The sequence below is a fragment of the Pristiophorus japonicus genome, chromosome 6 (genome assembly GCF_044704955.1).
Source record: "Pristiophorus japonicus isolate sPriJap1 chromosome 6, sPriJap1.hap1, whole genome shotgun sequence".
NCBI lineage: Eukaryota > Metazoa > Chordata > Chondrichthyes > Pristiophoridae > Pristiophorus > Pristiophorus japonicus.
The window spans coordinates 85,757,146-85,785,145 of NC_091982.1; positions in this window are offsets into that span (position 1 = coordinate 85,757,146).

Sequence of the window (28,000 nt, forward strand, 5' to 3'; positions counted from 1 at the left end):
CCCTTAGACAACTTCCCCATCCGAGGGCGACCGCATCCAGTTTTGCCGAATAATAGCCAATAGGTCTTTGCCGATCCCCATGTTCTTGTGTCAGTATAGCTGTCACATATCCTTCTTTCTCATGGACAAACAGGGTAAATGGCTTACCACTGTCAGGGATTCCCAGAGCCGGTGCTGAACACAAAGCCTTTTTCAAACTCAGAAAGTCCTCTTGCTGTTCCTTAGTGAGGGTGATGGCTTCTTTAGAGGCACGTTTCCCCTTTAAGATATCATTCAATGGCTGAGCAAGCTGTGTGAAGGAGTCAATCCAATTTCTGTTAAAGTTACACAATCCCAAAAAGAACCTTAGTTCCTGAATAGTGATGGTTTTTTTAGCAGCCCGAATGGCTGTAGTTCTATCCTGGATAAGTTCTCTCTTTCCTTGTGAAATCTTTTGTCAGGTATACAACCTCTTCTTGGGATATTTGCGCTTTGTCGGTGCTGGCTTTATGTCCTTTCAGCCAAAGGTGGTCCAGCAAAGCTCGTAAATCTTGTTCATGCTGTTCTTCCGTGTTTGAAGCTCGCAGGATATCGTCTACATATTAGATGACTGTGGATGTCAGGGGAGATAATTCTCGCAAATGGCTTTGTAAAGCCATGTGGAATACTGTAGGGCTGTTGTGGAAACCCTGCCGAAACCGGGTCCAAGTATACTGTTATTCTTGGACAGTGAAAGCAAACCACTGTCGAACCTCCGGTGCCAGAGGCACCGACCAAAATCCGTTGGCCATATCTATAACCGAGAAATATTTATGTTCCGGTTTGAGGGCATTAAAAATGGTGGAGGGATCTGCAACCAAAGGAGCTTTTTGATCAATACACTGGTTAGCTTTCCTATAATCGACAGTCTCATTAGATTTCTGTACCGGCCACACAGGGCTATTGGAGGAGCTATGCATTTTAATAAGCACCCCTTGTTTCTCCAATTGCTGAATAACCGGTAAGATTCCCGCGATGGCAGTTGGACTGATGGGATACTGTTTAGTGCATGGAGGCTTGGTCCCGGTAAATGACGCACGCTCCATCTGGAGTAGGCCACAATCGTTCTTATCTTTAGCCCATATCGGGTGTTCCTTCAATTCTTCTTTCTTCAAAGTTCTAATTGACCATGTCACCCGACCATCCTCGAAATGCAACGATGAATCTACTTGGATTAGAATGTCCATTCCCAAAAGGGGTTGATCTACTGGGCCTATCCAGACCGGCGTGGTTAGTTCATGTGGACCCAGCCCTATAAGTACTGGTGTTGTCCTTTTAATTTCTATTTTATGGCCCCCAACTCCATAGGCTGTACGTGCCCTACCATCCAACGGCAAAAAGTCTCCATATTGTAGGGGTAGGCATGTTAATTCTGCCCCTGTGTCTAAAAGACAGTCCACATCCTTATCGCCCACCCTCACAGTTATACATAGCCCATCTCCCCTCTGTTGTATTAGTGCAAGGAGGGGGCCAGGGTGGGCTCCAATCGATTTTTTCTATCCCAAGTAACTCCTTCTGTTGTTGTATTGTCAGTCGCTTAAATGCTTCTATGAGGTCGTTATCTTGTGACAAGCCTGGTTTGTTGGCTGAATTGTATCCCTGGCTGCGTCCTCTTCCCCGGCCGCGACCTTGCTGTTTTGCCCTGCACGTCTTGGCCCAGTGACCTTCTTTCCCACAATAATTAAATTTTCCGGGTAATTTTCCCACTAACTGTTTATCGGAATCCTGGGATTTCCATCCCACTGCCTGCAGGGCTCGGACTTTAGCTCTCATATCCCGATCTAATTGGTGACATCGATCCACCAATGCTGCAAAGGTAGTTCCTCTACCTTCCCAGTCCGATAACACTACCTTAAGCATTTTGGACAGTTCTGGCTTTAGACCTGCCACGAAAGCTGCTTTCAGGGGTCCAAACACTTGTTCATCCATTTCCTCATCCGTATTATCCATACCCAAATGTTCTAGCCACGTGCATCTAAACCGCTCGTCATACTCCAGGACCTCCTCTGTTCCTTTCTGTTGGCAGGCTGCAATTTTTCCCCAGTCTGTCTTAGTTGGACTGAAGGCTTGCAGCCAGTGTTTAATCGCCTCCCACCCTGCGTTTAATTCTTGCTCATCCTGCCCCAAAGCTTCTTCTACCTTGTCGTGCAATTTTCTTCCCTGTGTTTTTGGCACCATTATGGTCAAAATTTGCACTCCGTCCCAGGGATGAAGTTGATATATATTTCTTAAGCGGTCCAATTGGTCCCACGTTTTCACTCCCCCTTTCTTTGGATTCGGCAACTCCTTGGATCATTTATCAATTTTCTCTGGGTCTGCCGGATCATGAACTAAATATTTTGCATACACCCTTTTCTTCGTTTTTTTGGTTCCATCCTCATCCGCAGTCTCTTCTGATTTGACTACAACTCATCTTTTTTTAAACGGGGCAAAGCGCACCCCTAATTCTTCATCCTCCGACCCTGTTTCGTTGGAGGACTCAGAATCCGTATCTATTCCTCGGTTGTGTCTTCGGGTTTGCACTTTGAATTTATCCAAACATGGGTAACCTGGGAATCGACCGATACATTTTCCTTTTCCTATTACTGTCTCTTGACCTAATGATTTTTTCCATTCTTTAATTTCACCTTTAAGATCTTTAACTTCCGCTTCCGACTTTTCAAGTTCAAGTTTTTTCTGTCGCAGCTGTGCACAAACAGCTTGCAATTGATCCTTTGTACTGGTCAAGTGCCTATCATGTTGGGAACGCATTATAATTTCATTCAGCTTTTGAATCTGTCTCATAACGGCTAGGAACCATCTGATTCGCTCTTTATTTTTCATACGGGTCGTTTTTCCCCAGACCCTTTTGATCTCATCCAAGGACCATTATCCTTTGGAGGTTCCGTACTTTTGTTCGATCTTAATACAGGTTTTAGATATGTCAAATTGTTGCTCTATGTATTCTTTCAACTGTTGGAGGATTTCATCTATCGAAACCTCAGGTGTTGCCTGCCCACCTTTTACAGTTGTAGGCAATTCTTTGCTCTTATCTCATGCTGCCATAATACTGATTTCTTTACTGGGGTCTCGAGTCGTAGGCTTTCCAGCCGATCAGTGGGTCGATGATTAATTAACTAACACACCGCCGAAGTTAGACATCTATGGGAGCTCGAGCCGATTACCAACCGGAGGGTTCGCAAACCGGAGGCTTTCGGAATCGCGTGGAAGGAGAGGCGAATTTAGACTTTTGACCGAGGACTTTTATGAAGAGGAGTCCTTACCTCAGTATGTAGATCCGATGTCCAAAATTCAGTTTCTTCCCTCAGCGATCCTGTTCTTGATGCCAAAATTGTTAGACCTCTTAATTTTCAATGAAATGTGAACTCCGGTTGTAGTTTTAACATAGCTTTTATTCTGGCAGCAACAACAAGCTTCTGGCTGATTGCCAGTTCCTTTGTCTTTCTGAGAACACATGGCCAAAATGGCTGTTCTTATACCTGATCAATTTACAGAAAAGAACGCGCCTTCTTTGACCTTATTGGCTCAATTGATATTCTGTTAACCTTTAATTGGCTCACTGCCAAAGGTCCTAAAATGTCAAGTTGATTGATGACTTAATGCAACATGCTCCACTCACATAGCAGCTCTGACTGGGAAGTCTGTGCTTTCTCACAGACTGCTCGTTTGAATTCTCTATCAGTAGCATCAGTTGATTGCAGAGAAGGTTGATGTTGTTGTTGGTGCTGCTTGTGTGTCTGTGCTGCTGGTGTGCCTGGTGATGCTGGTGTTGGGGCTGATCATGGTGAGATTCTGAGGATCAAGGTGAGAGAGTTTCAAGGGCACCCATGCTGATGGAATAGATGGCAGGTAAAGTAGAGATGACAGAAGCAATCTCTCAATGGTGGGAGAGGTAATGAGTTCAGGCAGGATGGAAACTTGTCTAAAAACATGCAGCATCCTGAATCTGTAGTGGAAATGCATTTTAGAGAAGCTAGTGGTTAAGGGAACATATCTTAATCAGCTGGGAACTTTGACTTGACATTTGAAGCTGTCAACTCATCAGCTGATTCTATGGCCACTGATCTCCCACCTTAGCTTCACAGATGAAGTCTCTGTACAGTGAGAGGCTGGTGGGTGACATGTCGAATCCAAAAAGCTTGGAAATAAACCATTGATTAGTGGCTGTAAACAAGTCACTAAAGATTTTAGTTGCCTCCTCCGTCACTGTGTGTCAAGTCTGCTCAGCGCTGACAGACCCGACATTTGGTAAAGGTGTGTAGCGGCGGGTTCACAGCGGGTTTCACTGGGGAAAAGTACCACTTTCCCACCCGATCTGCCACCGATCACACCCGCTGACCCCCCACAAAAGCCAGCCCAAGAAATCTAGAAACCACTATACTCGAGACAAGGCTTTGTTTGCTGCCACGTTTAGGTGTTCAAAGCCTTCGGCTCTTTTACAGTCCTAATTTGTTACTGAGCAAACTGATTAGAAAGAATTTTTATTGACTGACTTCTATTGTGATCATGATACGTTACATACCTGATTAACATTACTTTTTGAAAGCCGGTAAATTGATGGCTATGTGGTTGTAAAAAAGGGGAGGAGCCAGAAAAATGTCAGTCTGTATGGGACCTGAAAACCAATTTTGCGGTGCCAAGTACAAAGGAACTGAAAACTAGAAGTACCGAAAATTTTAGAAAGTGTGTGGAACCCAAGATTGAGGCCTCAGATCTATGGGAAGCCTGGTGCAGCTGAGTTAGGTACCTCAATATAGTGAGGGATGCAAGAAGACACCAAAAGCATCAGAGAAAGGTGACCTTGGATTGTTGGGTTTGGAAGACTAAATATAGCACAGGATCTAGTTTCATTCAGTATAGGAGTCTACATTTAAGCCAAGTATTACAGACAGAGAATGCAGCATGCAGTAATCTCAAATCTTCGTTTCATGTGTATGTGCCATTTAGTATTGCAGGTTGAATGATAATTGAATCAGGATGGGAAATGCTAAAAAAATACAAAGAGGATCACAAGACTGAAAAGCTAGCCAAGTAGCTTGTATTTTATTCATGCTGTTTCTCTCTACCAACTCTAATCATCTTCACTCATACAGCACAGCTTTACAAGCAAAATTGCTTCAGAAAATAAACTGCATTATTAATTTCTGCTTCCATTTGATGTGTAAATAAGTGCAGTTATTACCATTTTAGAGTGATTTTATACGCTGTTAAATGCAATGATTGAGCTCCATCTTTAAGTTTGCTTTTATTTTATTCACTCGGACGAGAGAGGAATTATATTTACTCTGGTGAAACCTGTACAAAACAACACAGTCACATGTCCATGTCTAGATACACATGCTGGTCTGGGAAGGGTAGTTGGTACCTTTCCTTCTACCAGCAGGCAGTCCCTGGACTAGTACTCTTAATGATTTGTCCCCTTTCTCTCCTGGAGCTAGTAACAAGCCTGCCCTCCAGCTAGAGCCTGTAAGTGATGAAGAGAGGCTCACAAGACTGACTTACCGGAGATATGACTCAGGCATGAGGAATGGATATTGCAAACGCAAACGGAGTATTTAAAGGGTGCTTTTACATTGGTGCAATTGACCTAACATTCAGAGAACTGACTACATTGTAGACCCAGGACAATGGAGGTCGAAGAACCTAAGGGACACCTGTGCACCCTGGACAAGCAGGTATAAAAGGCAATCCACCATGCTGCTTCCTCACTTTGAAGTTAAATTAAAGAGACCAAGGTCACAATGGTTTTAGCTTACAACACAGTCTTGTGGAGTTATTCTGAACATAATAATTGGCGACGAGTTACAGATCACAAACTTTCACGTTGTAATGGCTACCGTTGGTATTCTTGAGAGATTTGTTGAGGGTGATGATTGGGAAGCCTTCGCTGAGCATCTCGACCAGTGGCCAATGAGCTGGACATGGCTGAGATGGTGATCAAGCGCAGGGTGATTTTCCTCACCGTATGTGGGGTCTTTGATATATGGCCTTGTCAAAAATCTGCTGGCACCGGTCAAACCAATGGACAAGGCTTACACAGAGCTGTGCACGCTGATTCGAGAGCACGTCCAGCCAAAGGACAGCATCCTAGTGACCAGGTATCGCTTTTACACGCACCATCGCTCCAAGGGCCAGAACGTGGCGAGCTTTGTCGCCGACCTAAGACGCCTTGCGGGACAAAGCAAATTTGCCGGATCTTTGGGGGAAATGTTGAGGGACTTTTTTGTGCTTGGAATCAGCCACGAGGTCATTCTTCGCAAACTGCTGTCTGCCGAATCTCTAGATCTGAGCAAGGCCATCACGATAGCCCAGGCTTTCATATCCACGAGCAACAACATGAAACAGATATCTTCACAGCATCGAAGCTCACCAGCAAGTACTGTGCATAAAATAATGCCTTCAGCAGGCAGAACTGTACATGGCAGGGCCTACATGACCGCAGAGGCTAGGCTTAGGGTGACTCAGAGGCCGCTGTGGGGTGTGAATGCCTATCCATTAACACCATGCTGGCGCTGCGGGGGCAATCATAGAGCCCATCAATGTTGGTTTAAGCACTATGTGTGCAAAGGCTGTGGAACAATTGGGCACCTCCAGCGAATGTGCAAATGACCTCACCACATAGCAGAGTCAGCAGAGGATGACCGATCCAGCACGGATCATGCTGAACGAGCAGGAGAGGCAACTCAACCTGAGGATGAAGAGGAAGTGTATGGGGTACACACCTTCACCACCAAAAGCCCTCCGATAATGTTGAAAGTTAAACTTAACGGCATTCCAGTCTCCATGGAATTGGACCCGGGGGCGAGTCAATCAATCATGAGCCAGAAGGCTTTTGAGAAACTATGGGGCAAAACTGAGCCCAATTCACACAACGTTGCGCACTTTACACCAAAGAACTCATACCTGTTATTGGCAGTGCGGCAGTGAAAGTATCGTACGATGAAATGGTGCATGATTTACCACTATGGATTGTACCAGGCGATGGCCCAACGCTGTTCGGCAGAAGCTGGCTAGGAAAATTCGATGGAACTGGGATGATATCTTCGGTGGATAACGCCTCGTGCGCCCAGGTGTTAAACAAATTCCCGGCGTTATTTGAGCCAGGCATTAGCAACTTCACAGGCGCCAAGGTGCAGATCCATCTTGTTCCTGGGGCACGGCCCGTTCATCACAAGGCCCAAGCAGTCCCATATATGATGCGAGAGAAAGTCAAGATCAAGCTGGACAGACTTCAATGAGAGAGAATCATATCGCCAGTCGAGTTCAACGAGTGGGCCAGTCCAATCGTGCTGATGCTAAAGAGCGATGGGACGGTCAGAATCTGCAGGGACTACAAGATAACGATCAACCGAGTCTCATTACAGGACCAGTACCCACTACCTAAAGCAGAGGACCTATTCGCAACGCTAGAAGGGGGAAAGTCATTCACCAAGCTAGATCTAACCTCTGCTTACATGACACAGGAGCTGGCTGAACCGTCAAAGAAATTGACGTGCATCAACACGCACAAAGGACTGTTTGTGTACCACAGATGCCCCTTTGGGATTCGCTCGGCTGCGGCCATCTTCCAGAGGAACATGGAGAGTCTGCTGAAACCGGTTCCGTGCACCGTGGTCTTCCAAGACGACATCTTGATCACTGGTTGCAACACCACCGAACACTTGCACAACCTGGAAGAGGTTCTAAAGCAACTGGACAGAGTGGGACTCAGGCTGAAACGCTCCAAGTGTGTTTTCCTGGTGCCAGAGGTCGAATTTCTGGGGAGAAAGATTGCGGCAGACGGCATCAGACCCACGGACTCCAAGATGGAGGCCATCAAGAATGCACTCAGACCACAGAATGTGATGGAGCTGGGTTCGTTCCTGGGACTCCTCAACTATTTTGGTAACTTTCTACCGGGGTTGAGCACTTGCTGGAAACCTTGCATTTATTGCTATGCAAGGGTGATGACTGGGTTTGGTGTAAATCTCAAGAGACAGCCTTTAATAAGGCCAGAAACCTACTGTGCTCTAACAAGTCACTTGTATTGTATGACCAATGTAAATGTTTAATACTAGCTTGTGATGCGTCGTTGTACGTTGTGTGTTACAGCAAGCAAATGTGTCAGGCAAACTGCAACCAGTTGCATATGTGTCCAAGGCTGAAAGAGCCTACAATATGGTTGAGAAAGAAGCGTTAGCATGTGGATATGGGTTAAGAAAATGCACCAATACCTATTTGGTCACCGGTTTGAGCTTGAAACCAATCCCAAACTGCTTACTTCACTGCTCTCAGAAAGCAAAGGTATCAACACCAATGCTTCGTCCCGCATCCAAAGATGGGCACTAACATTGTCTGCGTATGACTATGTAATCCTCCACAGACCAGGTACTGAGAACTGTGCTGACACCCTCAGTCGGCTACCATTGCCCACCACCGGGGTGGAAATGGCAACCCGCAAACTTGCTTCTGGTAATGGATGCTTTTGAGAGCGAGGGGTCACCCGTCATGGCTCGCCAGATCAGGATCTGGACTAGCCAATGCCCTGTGTTATCACTAGCAAAAAGCTGCATCCTTAATGGGAGCTGGTTGGCGATTCCCGGGGAAAAGTAAGATGAAATTAAGCCATTCCACTGATTTAAGGATGAATTGTCCATCCAATTGGATTGTCTCCTATGGGGAACCCAGGTCGCACGTTTGGTGCCCCGGCATTGACTCCGAATTGGAGTCATGGATACACCAATGCAACAGTTGCTCACAGTTGAGCAACGCACCCAGGGAGGCCCCACTGAGCCTGTGGTCATGGCCCTCCAAACTGTGGTCCAGGGTCCACGTAGATTTTGCTGGCCCTTTTCGAGGAAAGATGTTTCTAGTAGCAGTGGATGCTTACTCTAAATGGATTGAATGTATAATAATGTCATCATGTATGTCCACTGCCACCATTGAAAGCCTCTGGGCCATGTTCGCCACCCATGGTTTGCCCAACGTCCTTGTTAGTGACAATGGACCGTGTTTCACCAGCTCGAAATTCAACAAGTTCATGACCCGCAATGGCATTAAGCATCTCAGGTCTGCCCCATTTAAGCCCGCAACCAATGGTCAAGCGGAACGGGCAGATCAAATCATCAAGCAGAACTTGAAATGCGTAACGGACGGCTCCTTGCAGAGCTGGTTATCTCGGGTCCTGCTCAGCTACCGGACGCACCCCCACTCGCTCACCGGGTTCCCCCTGAAGAAGTGTTAATGAAGCGAGCACTCAAAACCAGGCTCTCCTTAGTCCACCCGGATCTCAATGATCACGTAGAAACCTGGCGACAGCGGCATAACATGTACCACGATTGTGCGGCTGTATCGCGTGACATTGAGGTTAATGATCCTGCGTTGTTCTCACTCATAGTCATGGTCCCAAATGGATTGCTAGTACTGTTTTAGCCAAGGAGGGGAATAGAGTGTTTGTTGTTAAACTGTTGAATGGGCAAACGTGCGGAAAGCACTTGGATCAGACCAAACTGCGATTCACTGACAACCAAGAACAGTTTGAATAAGAATTTACCATCTATGATCCACCAACACACACCCAACCAGCAATCGACCTCGCTGTCAACCACGAGGATGAACCCACCATGCCCAACAGTCTGATCAGACCAGCCATGCTGCCATGTAGCAATGATCCGACCAACTCACCCATGCCAGGATGTCAACTCAGGTGATCGACCCGGGAACACAGAGCTCCAGATCGCCTCAACCTGTAAATAACTTGTACATAAGACTTTGGTGGGGGGAGTGATGTTATGTATGCAAACCTCACCAATGTGTAAGACTTGCCACCAGGGGGCACACCTGTCATCATCATAGGCAGTCCCTCGAAATCGAGGAAGACTTGCTTCCACTCCTAACGTGAGGTCTTTGGTGGCTGAACAGTCCAACACGAGAGCCACAGACCCTGTGGCAGGTGGGACAGATATTCGTCGAGGGAAGGGGGGAGTGGCACTGATTTACCACATGCTCCTTCCACTGCCTGCGCTTGGGCTCTTCACGCTCGCAACATTAAGATTCGAAGAGCTCAACGCCCTCTCGGATGCACTTTCTCCACCTAGGTGTCAGTGGTGATGTAGCACTTCGCCAGGGAGGCTTTGAGGGTGTCCTTGTACCATTTCCGCTGCCCACCTTTGGCTCGTTTGCCATGAAGGAGCTCCGCAAATAGCAGTTGTTTAGGGAGTCTCATGTCTGGCATGTGAACTAAGTGGCCTGTCCAATGAAGCTGATCTAGCTTGGTCGGTGCTCCAATGCTGGGGATGTTAGCCTGGGCGAGGACACTAATGTTGATGCGTCTGTCCTCCCAGGGGATTTGCAGGATCTTGCGAGACATCGTTGGTGATATATCTCCAGCGAATTAATGTGTCTTCTGTAAGTCATCCATGTCTCTGACCTATATAGGAGGGCGGGAATTACTACAGCCCTGTAGACCATGAGCTTGGTGGTAGGTTTGAGGGCTTGGTCTTCAAACACTCTTTTCCTCAGGTGGCCAAAGGCTGCACTGGCGCATTGGAGGCAATGTTGAATCTCCACATCAATGTCTGCCTTTGTTGACAAGAGGCTCCCGAGGTATGGGAAGTGGTCCACGTTGTCGAGAGCCGCGCCGTAAATCTTGATGACTGGGGAGACCGTGCTGTGTGGCGAGGACAGGTTGGTATAGGACCTTTGTCTTATGGATGTTAAGCGTAAGGCCCATGCTTTCATATGCCTCGGTGAATACATTGAATAAATTCTGGAGTACAATCTCCAAATGTGCGCAGACGCAGGATCGTCCGCGTACTGCAATTCAACGACAGAGGTTTGGGTGGTCTTGGACCTGGCCTGGAAGTGGAGTAGGTTAAACAGCTTCCCACTGGTTTTGTAGTTTATTTCCACTCCAGCGGGGAGCTTGTTGACAGTGAGGTGGAGCATGGCAGTGAAGAAGATTGAAAAGAGGGTTGGAGCGATGACGCAGCCCTCTTTGACCCCGGTTTCGGAGGTGGAATGGGTCTGTAACAGATCCGCTGGTAAGGATCACAGTCTGCATGTCATCGAGGAGCAAGCGAAGGACGTTGACAAACTTTTGGGGGCACCCAAAATGGAGGAGGATGCTCCATAAGCCCTCACGGTCGACAGTGTCAAAGGCCTTTGTGAGATCGAAAAAGGCCATGTATAAGGCCTGGTGCTGCTCCCTGCATTTTTCCTGTAGTTCTCATGCTGCAAAGATCATGTCTATTGCTCCCCGTCGGGGACGAAATCGGCACTGTGACTCCGGGAGGTGCTTCTCGGCCACAGGGAGGAGACGGTTGAGGAGAACTCTAGCGACAACCTTCCTAGTGGTTGATAGCAGGGAGATTACCCTCCAGTTGCCACAGTCGGATTGCTTCCACTTTTTAAAAATGGACACGATTGCTGCATCTCTGAGATCCTCCGGCATGCTCTCCTCCCTCCAAATGAGAGAGATGCGGTCATGTATCCGCACCAACAGCACCTCTCCGCCATATTTTAGCGCCTCAGCAGGAATTCCATCCGCACCCGTAGTCTTGTTGTTCTTGAGCTGTTTATGGCTTTGCCTACTTCTTGCAGCGTTGGAGTTTCACTGAGGTGGTGGCGGGTTGCATGCTGCGGGATGGAGTTGAGAACACCTACGGTCCAAACTCCAAGGCCCCACCCCACTCCTGGCAAAGAACAGGGAAACACTCATCAAGGACATCGAGGCTGTCAGGGCCTGCTGGAAGGAGCACTTTGAAGATCTCCTCAATCGAGACACCTGTGGGAGACCTAAGGGTCACCTGTGCACCCTGGGCAAGCAGGTATAAAATCAATCCACCATGCTGCTTCCTGACATTGGAGTTACAATAAAAAGACCAAGGTCACAATGGTTTGACCTTACAATACAGTCTTGCTGAGTTATTCTGAACATAATAGAACCTACTATTAGATTAGAGCCTTGTGTTTGCAGCAGTGTAAATATAGGAAGCCGGTTCTCTGCATTTTGGATTATCAAATAATTAAAGTCTTCATCACAGCCCAGTTCATATATTGAGACACAAGTGCAAAAAGGAAGGATTGGTGGATAGAGGTCACTCTCCTCAGACAGGAACAAAACAATAAACAGAAAATAATAAAGCTTCAACTTGGACTTTGAACACGGAACTGCAAGAGGAGAGCATAACGCGAACGGGTCTCAAGGCAAGGTTGAAGAGTAGAAGGAATCCCCCTAAAGAATCGTGGATATATGGAATAGACTCCCAGGTAAGTCACTTAATACTGCAACGATTAACACTTGGACCTAGATATTCTCCTTGGGCGGTGGTGCTAAATTATGCAGTATTGAAATAGGAACAGGAGTAGGCAATACGGCCCCGTGAGTCTGCTCTGTCATTTAATACGATCATGGCTGATCCGATCATGGACTCAGCTCCACTTCCCTGCCCGCTCCCCATAACCCTTTATTCCCTTATCGGTTAAGAAACTGTCTATCTCTGTCTTAAATTTATTCAATGACCCAGCTCTCTGAGGCAGCGAATTCCACAGATTTACAACCCTCTGAGAGAAGAAATTCTTCCTCATCTCAGTTTTAAATGGACAGCCCCTTATTCTAAGATTATGCTCCCTAGTTCTAGTCTCCCCTATCAGTGGAAACATCCTCTCTGCATCCACCTTGTCAAGCCCCCTCATAATTTTATACATTTTGATAAGATCACCTCTCATTCTTCTGAATTCCAATGAGTAGAGGCCCAACCTACTCAACCTTTCCTCATAAGTCAACCCCCTCATCCCCGGAATCAACCTAGTGAGCCTCCTCTGAACTGCCTCCAAAGCAAGTATATCCTTTCATAAATATGGAACCAAAACTGCAGTATTCCAGGTGTGGCCTCACCAATACCTTGTACGACTGTAACAAGACTTCCCTGCTTTTATACTCCATCCCCTTTGCAATAAAGGCCAAGATTCCATTGGCCTTCCTGATCACTTGCTGTACCTGCATACTATCCTTTTGTGTTTCATACACAAGTACCCCCAGGTCCCACTGTACTGCGGTACTTTGCAATCTTTCTCCATTTAAATAATAACTTGCTCTTTGATTTTTTTTCTGCCAAAGTGCATGTCCTCACACTTTCCAACATTATACTCTATCTGCCAAATTTTTGACCACTCACTTAGCCTGTCTATGTCCTTTTGCAGATTTTTTGTGCCCTCCTCACACATTGCTTTTCCTCCCATCTTTGTATCATCAGCAAACTTGGCTACATTACACTCGGTCCTTTCTTCCAAGTCGTTAATATAGATTGTAAATAGTTGGGGTCCCAGCACTGATCCTTGCGGCACCTCACTAGTTACTCATTGCCAACCCGAGAATGAACCATTTAACTCTACTCTCTGTTTTCTTTTGATTAGCCAATCCTCTCTCCATGCTAATATATTACCCCCAACCCCGTGAATTTTTATCTTGTGCAGTAACCTTTTATGTGGCACCTTATCAAATGCCTTCTGGAAGTCCAAATACACCACATCCACTGGTTCCACTTTATCCACCCTGTTCGTTACATCCTCAAAGAATTCCAGAAAATTTGTCAAACATGACTTTCCCTTCATAAATCCATGCTGACTCTGCCTGACCGAATTTTGCTTTTCCAAATGTCCTGCTACTGCTTCTTTAATAATGGACTCCAACATCTTCCCAACCACAAATGTTAGGCTAACTGGCCTATAGTTTCCTGCTTTTTGTCTGCCCCCTTTTTTAAATAGGGGCGTTACATTTGCAGTTTTCCAATCTGCTGGGACCTCCCCAGAATCCAGAGAATTTTGGTAAATTATATCCACTATCCCTGTTGCTACTTGTCTTAAGACCGTAGGACGCAAGCCATCAGGTCCAGGGGATTTATCTGCCTTTCATCCCATTATCTTACTGAGTACCACCTCCTTAGTGATTATGATTGTGTTAGGTTCCTTCCCCCCTATAGCCCCTTGACTATCCACTGTTGGGATATTGTTAGTGTCCTCTACCATAAAGACTGATACAAAATATTTGTTCAGAGTTTCTGCCATCTCAATGTTCCCCATTACTAATTCCCTGGTCTCGTCCTCTAAGGGACCATCATTTACTTTAGCCACTCTTTTCCTTTTTATATACCTATAGAAACTCTTGCTATCTGTTTTTATATTTCATGCTAGTTTACTTTTATAGTCTATCTTCCCTTTCTTAATCATTATTTTCGTAATTATTTGTTGGCTTTTAAAAGCATCTGAATTTTCTGTCCTCCCACTAGTTTTGGCCACTTTATATGTCCATGATTTTAATTGGATACCATCCTTTATTTCTTTAGTTATCCACAGATGGCTATCTTTTTTTCCCTTTCCTCCTCACTGGGATATATATTTCTTTAGAGTTGTGAAATATCTCCTTAAATATATGCCACTGTTCATCAACCGTACTCCACTTTAATCTATTTTCTCAGTCCACTGCCAACTCTGCCCTCATACCTTCATAGTCTCCTTTATTTAAGCTTAGTGCGCTGGTTTGAGATCCAACTTGCTCACCTTCCATCTGAATTTGAAATTCAATCATGCTATGATCACTCATTCCAAGGGGATCCTTTACTCGGAGATTGTTTATTAATCCTGTCTCATTACACAGGACCAGATCCAAGATAACCTGCCCCCTGGTTGGTTCCATTCAATGCTGCGTATAAAGGGCAGCCGATCTGATACCACCTGTTTTGTGCCATCGCCCGAGATTAATTTCTAGGCCTTGGTTTCTCACCTCTCCCAGAAGACTACGTGGCTCCGGGTGGGTGGCGAGTATCTGTACTGTGATGCACTGGGTGATAGTGCAAGACCATCAGCAGGCTGGGGCCATTGGAGGGAGCATCGTGCGGCGTACCACTTCAGGGAGCAGCGCGTGCTACTGCAGGAGGGCGATGGCTGTGAAGTCAGGTCGGTGATTGTAGTGCGGGCAGGCACAGCAGGAAGGACGAAGGAGCGGCAAGAGTTTGTAGATGGACAGACCGGGACCCAGGAGAGGCGTGTGAGGCTCAGATGAGGCGAGGGCCCAGGGGCAGCATTGGCCAGCCCACACTGCGATATGTGTGCGCACTAGCTAGGTCCATGCAGCAGAGCAGGTCTCCAGTCGTCTTGAGTAACCGTTGCCACTGGACCAAGTTCTCACTCTGTCAAGCCCATGTGGTGGCTGGTGTGCAATGGCCACCACACATTAAAAAAATCCAGGCACAGGCATCTTCCAACCTTCAAGATGTAGTTCGGGATCTGGAATATTAGTTTGGGATCAGGATCATTGAAACGCCTGTGAACTCATCCCTTTTTGGTGTGGAAGCAAGCCATCCTCGCTTCGAGGGACTGCCTATGATGATGATGATGATGATGATGAGTGTAAAACGGGTGATCAGCCGCCCATTATACATCTCTCCTGATTTTCATTTCCATTGACTTCACGGGAGGCTGACCCGCTAATGCCTGATTTACATTATTGCCTAAAGTCAAAGTTACCCTCAGTGATTTTACTACTGGGGGATCCTCGCAGCTTACTTTGCCGGACCAACAACTGTGTGATGCCCCCATTTCAAGAAGATTGCTGTGGCAGTCCTGGTCGCATCATCTGGCACAGAATTAAAATATCCCCACTCCTTGCACCATGGGTGACTATTAATTCGGAACACTGCCATTGAAAACCACAAATAAAACAGTCACTGTTTTTTGTACAAAAATCGTAGCAACATGCATCATGGCACAATTTCCTTTAGTGCTGCTGTAAAAAAAGCTGAGCATTTTCCTCCTGTGTGCAGTTAATAAGATTGTACTCTGTGGGGGTTTTCGTCACAGCAGCTGAAGCAGATAAATCTATGCAGTAGATGGTGCTGTTTTCCACGTTTTACATGTAGGCTTTGACACTCACAATTTCAACCATTGTACTTAATCTCATCCACATCGGCACAAAACAAAACATTAAATAATTAGCATGGAGTTTCAGGTCGGCATGTCTTAAAATTTGTTTTTATGATTAGAAAAAGCTTTATCAATTAATGTAAATTCTGTATCTTATTTTGTTGTGCATTAAAGTTGCAATGTTTATTCTCTACATAATATACAAATGCTCTATAAATTGGCAACATTGCAAAAAATGATGCCCCCAATATGTTATATGTTAATGTGGCTCAAGTAATTCTGTATTATATAATCTACAATGATGCTTCAGTATAGTGCTGAGTGAGTACTGTATTGTCACAGATAATGTTCTTCAGGTGACATATTGAATCAAGGATTCTGGTGGATGTTAAAGATCCCATGGGTGTTTTCAAAGAAGTCAGGCATTTTCCTGATGTTCTGGCCAATATTTACCCCTCAACCGATTAACAATAAAAAAGGTGGCACACTAGAACTAAAAAATAAGGGATTTTTCTTTAATTGGTCGTTTCTGGGATATAGCTATGCACAAAATGACCACTGTGCTCGCCTACTTTGGAACAGTGACTACACTTCAAAGCAATTCATTTTACGTGAAGTGCTTTGGAATGTTTGTGAAAATGCAATAGATGTTACATAAATGCAAGTTGCGTTTATGTGTCAGAGAGGATAAATTTCCACGGGGATTCCCCTGGTTATTCTCCCGGTCATCCATAATAAATGTGGTGGAAGAGACATGGATAAAATAGTATAAACATATATGCCACATTTCTGGGGTTTCTAGAGCCCTTCTGGTGGATAAACAGGAGAATTTGCATAGAAATTCACCACCCCCCCTATGTATCTTATTACTTTGCAGTAATTAGGAGAAGTGTCGGCAGTTGGTATCAGTGGGTGTGAGGTACTTCCATAAAAAGTAAGTTACTGAGATGATTTGCTTCTAATTTAGCATCGAGTGGCCTGCTGCATTAATGAGAAAAACAATATGTTCTATCTGAGAACCAAAAGTGATTTATTTTTTCTTGGGAAAAAAAGGGGAAGATATTTCAGTATGTAACAATCTCACACAGTAGTTGCAGAAAATTAAATGTTAATTTTGTAACTTCCTCTGAACTGCTGATTGAATTACTGTCCAACAGTTTTTGAGCATGCTACTCTATAGTTAAACTCATCCCAACGAAAACAATGTTATTTAAGTATTTCTAGTTGCACGGTAGCACTTTCTAAAATCCTACTTTTAAATGTTGTTTTTAAACATTGCTCTTAACTTGATCTTTTCATGGCCGGTACCATCCATTTCCTGCTTGGGGAGGGCAACCAGGTGAGGTGCTCTCTCAGGTTTCTGCTTATACCACCATTGATCTGGCCTCTAGAAGAAGTGCGAGTGCAGCCCTGGGTTATGCACTCTCAGAGCTGCCTTCTCTCCCTGTGGGGAAAGTTCCTGGCCTCTGGACTGTGCCTCATTCTAATGGCAGAGCCAAAACTGGAGACGAGTGGCAAGGGACATAATCCTTCAACTCTGCGATAGTGTGTCACCTCACACAGCGAGACTTTCTGCAAATACTTCAGCCACGTTGAAGTTATCTTTTATTTAGATACATTTCATTTGCGCTCGCTGGCCTCCATGTCACCTCCTTAAGGGAAGGGAGTGAGATAGTTCAGATCACAGGTTTGTCCAAGACCAGTCTAAGACTGATGAACACACTCGTACAAGGCCCAAAGAATCATGTCAGCTTTTCCAGCTTCTGCCAAATACTTCACTCACTGACGTATATAAAACCATCAAACATATCTCAGTTGTGGCAGACAGACTGAAGTGATCGTATATAAAACCATTAAACATATCCCAGTTGTGGCAGACAAACCAAAGTGATTGACAAACCGTTCCAAGCTCAACTGGTTAAAAAAAAGTGATATATTTTTTACATCATAAACACACAGACTTTACAAGGTGGCTCAAATACATCATGTGACTTTATTGTTACACATCAGTAGTTGCATTACCACAGTAGTAAACTAGGTGATGCAGTAATCCACTAGGTGGAGCTCTATATTACACTTCTCCCTCCTTAATGAAGAAGTAATCATAACAGAATAATCATCATACATTATACATGGTTATACCACATATAATCATCATACATTAATAATCATCATACATTATACATGGTTATACACAACAAAAGATATGGACTTATTTTGCCATATTTACAAATCAAACTTAGCCACTTGTTTTCTGTTTCAAGGAGGATACCTTCACTCTCAAACAGAACTTTCCAAACTTGGTGTTGAACTTAGACTCATTCTAGGCTGATCCTAAGGAGAGCTTTCCTCCAAGGGTAAACCTTGATCTACATTTGGACCCTCTAGAATGTCAGATTGTTTATCTGCTTGACTCAGACTCAGACTTAAATTCTGACTTTCTCTTGGACTTGTTTCTAGTACATCTGATGTAGGATTTGTTACTGGCACTCTACTTGTAACAAGACTATCTGAATCATCAGAAATAATCGAATCATTTCAACTTTCAACTCCTTCCACATCTGTAGGTAAAATATGACCTATGCAAACAAACCTAACCTTTCCATGATCAAACATCTTGACCAAATGTGTGCGAGGGCCACATATCTTCACTACTCTTCCTGGTAAACACTTTACCCATTTATGGTGATGGCTCTTCACTCTCACCTTCTGATTCAATTTCACACTTTTCTCTCTTACTCTACCTCTATCATGATTGTCTTTCTATCTTAATTGTTTCTCTTCTACTGACTGTGCCAAGTTTGGCTTTAGCAACGAGAACCTGGTTCGTGGCTGTTGTTTGAGAAACAACTCTGCTGGTGTTCTACCAGTAGTTATATGAAGAGTGTTACGATAAGTAATTTGAAAATTTGCCAATTTGTGGTCCAATGACAACTGCCGTTTATTTGGATTTAGATCCAACATTTGCTTGATGAGGGCACGTTTTACATTTGTACTGTGCACTCTGCTGCACCATTTGAAGCAAGGTGGTATGGTGGAATCTTGGAACATTCACACCATTTCTGCTCATGAACTGTGCAAATTCTTCTGAACAAAATTGCGGTCCATTATCAGACACAATTTCTTCTGGAAGGCCATATGAAGAAAACAATCTTCACAAATGATCTAGTGTTTTACTTGTTATTTTCCGCATCGGAAACACCTCTACCCACATGGAACGGCTATCAATCACAATGAACAATTGCTGTCCTTCTAGTTCAGTAAAATCTATATGTAAACTTTGCCACACCCTGGGAGGCCATTTCCATGGCTGTAATGGAATTGATGGTGGTTTCTCGCTTAACAATTTACGTGTTGTACACTGACTAACGATGTACTCTATATCTTTATCTAGACCTGGCCAGTATAAGTAACTATGTGCAAAACACTTGGTTAAACACATTCCCAGGTGCTGGTCATGAAGATCTCTTAATAATTTGGACCTGAACTTATTTGGGATAACTACTCTTACACCCTACATGAAACAATTTTTATCCACTGATAATTTATTGCATGTGTGGATGAATATCTTTCTCTGATACCTGGTTTGGCCATCCATTTGCTATGTAATCATGCACCTTTGACATAACTGGGTCATGTTTGGTTGCCCTACCAATCTCTTCAGCTGTGACTGGCATTTCATCAATGTGTGAACGATGGAACACTTCTTCTTTATTGGGTGTAACTTGCGATGGCGATGGCAACCTGGACATAGTATCAGCATTACCATATGACTTAGGTACAACAACAATGGGTGTAGCCCAATTACTTAGATCTACTTTAGATATAATGTTCTCAGCCTGTAGTATTTTGAGTTCTTCCTCAAATTTCTCCTTGAGTGCGTATGTACGGGATGCGGCTTGCAGTAAACTGGTCTAGCGTCCTTCAGTACCCCGACACTGGCCTTGAAACCTTGAATCGGACTGCCTGCTGCATGGAACACCTTCAGATACTGCTTGATGACATCATCCTTCGATGCAAATCTCCTTTCAACACAAAAAATCACGTTCCAATCCAGCTTCAGTGATCCCAACCAATTTCTGCCGATTAAGGCATGCTTATCTCCTGACATTATTAAGAGAGGCAAGCTCTGACACTGATCCTTGTATTTCACCAGTACAGTGCTATATCCTACCACAGGGATTTTCTCTCCTGAGTAGCCTCGCAACTCCACTTTCGATTTCTCCAGTGGAAAATCATACAACTTGTCGAGATATAGCGATTCCGGTACTACGCTCATGAATGCACCAGAGTCGATTTCCATGGGTATCCTGGTTCCTGCAACATGTACTTGGTTGACGATATTTTTTGAATCATTGTAGGTACTCTTGTGTTCCTGATGACGTGCATCTCCAGAACCTCCTTGTCCTGTTGCTCCTCTTCAATGCTATGTAGTATCTGATGATTTCTACTTATAGCATTGAACATCGGTTTACTCTTCAATCAGCAAGCCTTTGCAAGATGCTCAGTTTTCTTGCAGAAGAAACACTGCCTTCACATATGGAGAGTTTTGAGCAATGTGTTGTCCAAGGTACTGATAGCACGACTTCAATGTACTATTATTTGTTGCTGAGGCCTTGGGGCCCAACTGCCTTTTACTTATAACCTGCAGGCGATTCACCTCGGTTGGCTGATGACTGGAAATGGCACGAAATTCTCGGGAGTATTGGTCGGCCATATTCATCAACATAGCTGTCTGACAAGCTAAATTAAAAGTCAAGTTAGAGGTTGTCAACAACTTTCTTCTGATTGCTTCATTTTTCATCCCACAAACAAAGCGGTCGGTCACACACAATGCTCGGTCCTGAAAGTTTCTGAAATGACAGTGAATGGATAGCTTTTTTAGAGCTACAATGTACTCATTGATACCCTCATCAGCTAATTGATCTCTTGTTCCAAAACGATAATTGTCAGCAATTTCCAGGAGCTCAGGACTCGAGTGCTGTTCTCATTTGGTTAGAATCTCCATCAGTGGCTTGCCATTTGGCTTGACAGGAACAAGCACATTTTTCAAGGTTTCATAAACCTCGGGACCTGCTTCAATCAAGAAAATAGCCCGTTTTCTTTACAACACCACCTGGTTACGTTTTTCATCATCGGGGACTTCGACAATAATATTTGCGGTGAAAAACATTTCTAGCTGCTCCACATACGCTCTGAAAGTCTCCCGGTCATGATGGAACTCACCAAAGTGCCCTATTATTCCCATAGGCATGGCCATCTGGACTCTTCAGTTCAGCCAAGTGTGCTTATAATTTACCTTTTAGAGGTGGTGCAAAACAAAGAACCTCAAAGAACCTCAAAGTCTCTCTGTTAGTTGGCTGGAACATCCACCAACACAAATTTCCACTAGGGAATCCAGAAATCCGATCCTATGTCGCCAACGTGATATCTTCTTTACGACTTCATAAACACACAGACTTTACAAGGTGTTTCCAATACATCATGTGACTTCATTGTTATACATCAGTAGTCCACTAGATGGAGCAGTAGTCCACTAGGTGGAGCTCTATATTACAAAAGTTAAGAGGATTTTATTGCTCAAGGAAATTAGAATACAATTATGTTCCAACTGGAAAGTTTTCAATAATTAGAATTGGAAAGTATAATCACTTCAGGCATTCACACAAGCATAAATCAAAATATTGGTTGCAAATCTCATAAGATACATTAACAGTGCCATCGCAAATAGTGAGATTCAATCGATGCTGTTTTATGATATGTAATTCAGTTCTGACACAGTCATTCTGCTGCAAGTCAGCACAGCAGTTCTTCCAATCCCTTTCTTTATTCCTACTCTTGCTGTTTATCATGCTCCTGAATGAGGGGATTGATGCCTGATGAGTATAGGATGGAAAATCCTGCAGGATCACAGGCCTCCATACCCAAATTATATACTGCTTTGGAAGGAAGAATAGAAAAACAGAATATTTTTAATTGGTGAGAAACTGCTAAATGTTGGTGTTCAGAGAGATTTGATACAAGAAACACAGAAAGAAGATTTTTGGCTTGCTGCCATCTCTGTTTTCACCCCGGAGAGGCGGCAATGACGATGGTAAGCTTTCCGGGCGGGCAGCTAGCTTCTGGCGCCCTGCTAGGATTTTTGGTGACGGTTTTGGCGGGGTGCAGAGCATTACCACCCGGAAGAGGTGTGCAATGACTCTGGTTGTGACACTGGCTCGATTTTTGGCTGCCGCCTGATCGGTAGCGCTCCATAGTGCGCCGTGTGGGACCGCCTGTGAAAGTAGGCAGTCTGAGCTGTAGCAGCTGAGTTAAGTAATGTCAACCTCAGGTAAGTGTAATTGTTTTTTATTTTTATTTTTTTTTGTGATTTATGTTATGGTAGCATGTTATTTATTGGGAATGTTTTTGGTGTTTTCCAACCTGACGCCCTAAGAGAGGTAGCACTCCGCCCCACACTCAGGGCCCAGCTGCTGAATTTTGCTGACTGAGGTGCAAACTATTCCCGGGAGCAAACTTTACCGCTCAGCCACTATTACCGCCCCGAAACCAGCAGAACCAAAAATCCAGCCCTCAGAGAGTTAGCAGACAGGTACAGTAAGCAATTGGGAAGGTAAATGGCATGTTGGCCTTTATTGCTAGAGGGTTGGAGCACAAGAGTAAGGAACTTTTTCTAAAATTGTACAAGGTTTTGGTGAGACCACACCTGGAGTACTGTGCATAGCATTAGTCTGCTTGTTTAAGGAAGGATATACTTGCCTTAGAGGCGGTGCAACGGAGGTTCACTACATTGATTCCTGGGATGAGAGGGTTGTCCTAGGAGGAGAAACTGAGTAGATTGGGCCTATAGTCTCTGGAGTTTAGAAGAATGAGAGGTGATCTCATTGAAACATGTAAGATTCTGAGGGGGATTGACAGGGTAGATGCTAAGAGATTGCTTCCCTTGGCTGGAGAGTCTAGAAATAGGGGGCATAGCCTCAGGATAAGGGATTAGTCTTTTAAAATTGAGATGAGGAGTAATTTCTTTACTTAGAGGGTTGTGAATCTTTGGAATTCCCTGCCAGATGTGCTCTCTGCCAGGAGTACGTTTGAAAACTACACCCAAAGTCTCTGCTTCTGAAGCATCGTAGGTGAGGCGACACTCAATGCACATTGAAGGAGTGTTGTTGAAGGCAGCTTACTATTCTCTCACTGTCAATTGCATTCTTTCAAGGCCTGATATCTGAACATACAATATCTGTGGGTCTCAAAAACTGCCATTAGATATTCACTTACAACTACAGAGTAAATGCAACTGTCCCGTGTTTTTAACAAGGAGCCCTGGGGCAAGTGGACTCAGATTGGAGAATCAGTGACACAGTCTTCTGAGTTTGGCTCCCCACTGGGAGAGTGGGATTGCTGAATTTATTCTTGCATGTTCGGAGCCAGATTCCTTTCTTTTCAGCTATAACAAGTTCTGGAATTCCCTCCTTAAGACTTATCACCTCATCACCTCTCCATCCTCCTTTAAGACGCTGCTTAAAACTTACCTCTTTGACAAAGCTTTTGGTCACCTATCCTAATATTTCCTTATGTGGCTCAGTGTCAAATTTTGTTTGATAATGCTCATGTAAAGCACCTTGGGATGTTTGACTATGTTAAAGGCGCTAAATAAATGCAAGTTGCTGTTGCAGCATCTTTCTGAGTGGTGAGCTAAGATAGATACAATGGAAAAAGCTCACTCATCCCTCCAAACTATCTAAGAAAATGTGATAATACCGAATTAGATGCAGTCCTCTACTGTGAAATATATATATAATATATATTTTATATATATTATGTATACATATACACACACACACACACACTTATTTTTAACAAAGGCAGGGAAAGATGTGAGTGCCTGGTGAGAAATCAAAGATTGAAAACATGTTACATACCACTGCACAATACTGTCAGAAGTCGTACATGAAAATCACACTACCACGGGAGATCGTTCTGTCAGGCATGAGCCCCTGCTCTTTGGAATTCTCTCCCAAACTCTTTTTGCTTGCTGTATCTCTTCCTTTCTTCATACTTTCAATTCACTTTCCCAATCTTTCCTTCTTCTGCTCAACATCCTCTTCTCCCTCTTCTAAAATATTCTGAGATCTCCTTCGATGGGAGGCATATGATATTAACGAATGGGGAATTTGATTAACCACTGACCTTTGGGCATAAATTTCAGTAGCTGTTTCAGCAACACAAATTTGAAAAATATACCTCGTAGCTGTAAGCATTGTTGTGTTACAATTTTTGTTTTACTGGGAAATTAGATTGAAGACAAATGAGCATTGCTTTGGGATTAGACTGCTTGATTTCAGAGGGGAAGCCGTGCCCGGTTTTAAAGCACTCAATCTGCATTTAAAATTTTACCCACTACACCATTCTCCTCTCTCACCGACTGTCTCGTGGATAACTAAGGAAGTAAAGGATGGTATCAAATTGAAAACAAAGGCATACAATGTTGCGAATAAAAGCGGAAGTGCAGAGGATTGGGAAATCTTTAGAAACCAGCAAAGGACGATTAAAAAAATGATAAAGAGAGAGAAGATAGTTTATGAAAGTAAACTAGCAAGAAATATAAAAGCAGACAGTAAGAGCTTGTATGGGAATATAAAGAGGAAGAGTAGCGAAAATAAACGTTGGCCTCTTAAAGGATTAGACTAGGGAATTAATAATGGGAAACAGGGAAATGGAAGAGAACTTGAACAAATATTTTGTGTTGGTCTTCATGGTAGAAGACACTAAAAGCATCCCAAAAATTGATAACCAAAGGGCTATTGTGGGGGAGTGAGGGGGGGGGAAGTTAAAACAATCACTGTCAATAGAGAAAAAGTACGACGGAAACTAATGGAACTAAAGGTGGACGTCTCCTGAACCTGATGGCCTGCAACCTAGGGTCTTAAAAGAAGTGGCTGAAGAGATAATGGATGCATTGGTTATAATCTACCAAAATTCCTTGGATTCTGCAGAGGTCCCAGCGGATTGGAAAACCATAAATGTAACATGTCTATTTAAGAAAGGAGGGAGACAGAAATCTGGAAACTATAGACCAGTTAGCTTAACAGCTATCATTGGGAAAATGCTGGAGTCCATTATTAAGGAAGTAGTAGCAGAACATTTAGAAAATCATAATACAATCAAGAAGAGTCAGCAAGGTTTATGAAGGGGAACTCATGTTTGACAAATTTTCTGGAGCTCTTTGAGGATGTAATGAGCAGGATGGATAAAGGGGAACCAGTAGATGTGTATATTTGGATTTCCAGAAGGCATTCGATAAGGTGCCACATAAAAGGTTACTGTACAAAATAAGAGCTCACTGGGTTGAAGGTAATATATTGGCATGGATAGAGGATTGGCTAACTAACAGAAAACAGAGTGTCGGGATAAATGGGTAATTTTCCGGTTGGCAAACTGTAACTAGTGGGGGGCCACAGGGATCAGTGCTGGGGCTTAATTATTTACAATCTATATTAATGACTTGGATGAAGGGACCGAGTGTAATGTAACCAAATTTGCTGATGATACAAAGATAAGTGGGAAAGCAAGTTGTGAGGAGGACACAAAGAATCTGCAAAAGGATATAGGTAGGCTAAGTGAGTGGGCAAAAATTTGGCAGATGGAGTATAATGTGGGAAAATGTGAGGTTATGCACTTGGATAGGAAATTTTAAAAAACAAATTATTATTTAAATGGGGAGAGATTACAAAATGCTGCGTTAGAGGGATCTGGGGGTCCTTGTACATGAAACTCAAAAAGTTAGCATTCAGGTACACCAAGTAATTAGGAAAGCAAATGGAATGTTGGCCTTTATTGCAAAGAGGATTGCAGATCAATCATCACCCTTCTCCAAAATTTCCCTCCCAAATATTTGTTGACTTGTGAATAGGATGCTTGCCATCTAAAACTTTAATATGATTGATTGCATTGACATCCTGACTCTGACTGAAACTTGGCTCATAGGTGTTGACAACTTGCCATTTTTTGAAGCCTCTCCACCTGTCTATATTTCTGACAATCAAACTGCTATAGTGGTGGTGCGGCACTTATCATCAAGTCACACCTTGGTCTCGCCCCTACTTCTCTCGCACCTACTCCTCTATCAAGACCTCACCTTGTACAAATATTCTAACTTCTCCTTTAAAAATCTCATTGTCTATTGCAGCCCGCCCCCCGAAGCCCTGATCCAAGTCCATTCCTCCATCAACCTCTGCACTGAGCAACTCCTGATCCTTGGTGATTTCAATCTCATCCTCGTCACCCCTTCTCCCCTGATATCACTGACCTCTTGTTCTTTATAAACCTTTCCATTCACATCAACTTTCCTATGCATATTCATGGCCACCTCTGCAACCTTGCCATCTCCCATGTCCTCTCTATTCCCATTATCTTGATCACTGACAAGATCATCTCTGACCACTTCTCTGCATTCCTCGCCACCTATATCCCTTTCCAATACATTACAACAGTGACTACACGACAAAAGTACTTCACTGGCTGTAAAGCACTTTGAGACATCCGATGGTTGTGAAAGGCGCTATATAAATGCAAGTCTTTCTTTTCTTTTACATTCATCTATGGAAAAAACTGCCCTCCATGTCATTAACAACTGCTGTTTCAGACGTTCAATTCCCTAGCCTTTGGCTTTCGATTTATGACAAAACCTCTGCAGCCGTCAATCATTCCCTCACCTTCTCCTTTGATGCCCTCCTCCTCATTCAAACCCTTAGGGGAAGAAATTTGGGGCATTAACTTTTAAAAGTTTGAAAAATTAGTGGGAGACACTAATGTTTTCAAACTTTAAAAAAAATCGACGTTTGCGCTCCAGGAAGGCAAGAAGCGAAATCAAGAGCTCGACTTCCTTCCTGGAGCACAAGAGACAGCGGGCGGTACGGTACTTGTGCGGCACTGCTGTGTTAGAAGGCACCTTCCCTCCCTTAAAGGGAAGGGCCATCACTGCAGGCACTGCAAAAGAAGAACTTAGCTTCTCCCCAACGGCAGCTGTGATCTGGCCCGATCAGACCAATGCACTGCAGCAGAGTGCTGGGCTGTTCGATCGCGGGCAAAGAAGGTCTGAAAAACAATTGACACAGAGGAGTGAATTTTTGTTTTAAACTTATCTTGGCCACCTCGCCTTTAAGCATCGCCTCCAAAGTAGCCGGCCTCCCGATGGACGCCTCCTGCAGCTGCCGGTGTTTTTGCCCGGCAATGCTGCAGGGGGCAGAACCGAAGTTCAGGTCCGGGGCGCTACCGCGGTGATGTGTACGCCGATGATGTCACGATCTCCAGGCGAAGGAGATATGGACGCAACATCATTCCGCCGCCGCAAACGTCCCGCCAAATATGGCGGAAGTCGATCTTCTCGCCGCGCCCGGTCGCTAAGTGCTTAGCACTCCATTATCACCCCCTGTAGGCGGTAACGGGAGGCAGGAAGGAGGCCAATTTCTAGACCACACTCTTTCCCACCCTGGTTGTTCCCCCTGATATGATCCCCATCCTCATTTCAGAGGTGCTGAGAATCTGACACACAACCACATCAAACAGTATGGGGCCTCACTCCAAAGCCCTTGAATGTGCAACCTGTCAAATTCAGACCCATTTTTTCTCCAGCTAATAGTAAGACCAAAACCATTATCTTTAACACCCGCCACTAACTTCATACTGTTGCCATTGATTCTATTCCCTTCTCAGCCACTGTCTCAGATTATAGCAGACTGTTTGCAACTGATTTTCCATTCCATATCATCTCCGTTACAAAAAACATTAAATGCCACCTTTGTTCCATGCCATTGTCACCTCCAGAGTCAACTGTTTCAAAGCTCTCCTGGCCGGCATCCTATCTTCCACCTTTTGTACATGTCAGCTCATCCAAAACTCTGCTGCCAGTATCTTAGTCTGCACCAAGTCCCAGCTGCTACAGGAGTTGTGCCAGAGGATTGGAGAACTTCTAACGTTGTACCATTGTTCAAAAAGGGAGGAAGGGATAAATCGAGCAATTACAGACCAGTTAATTTAATGGATTGACTATTTGTACCAACACTTTTCTCTTCCTTCTGCACCT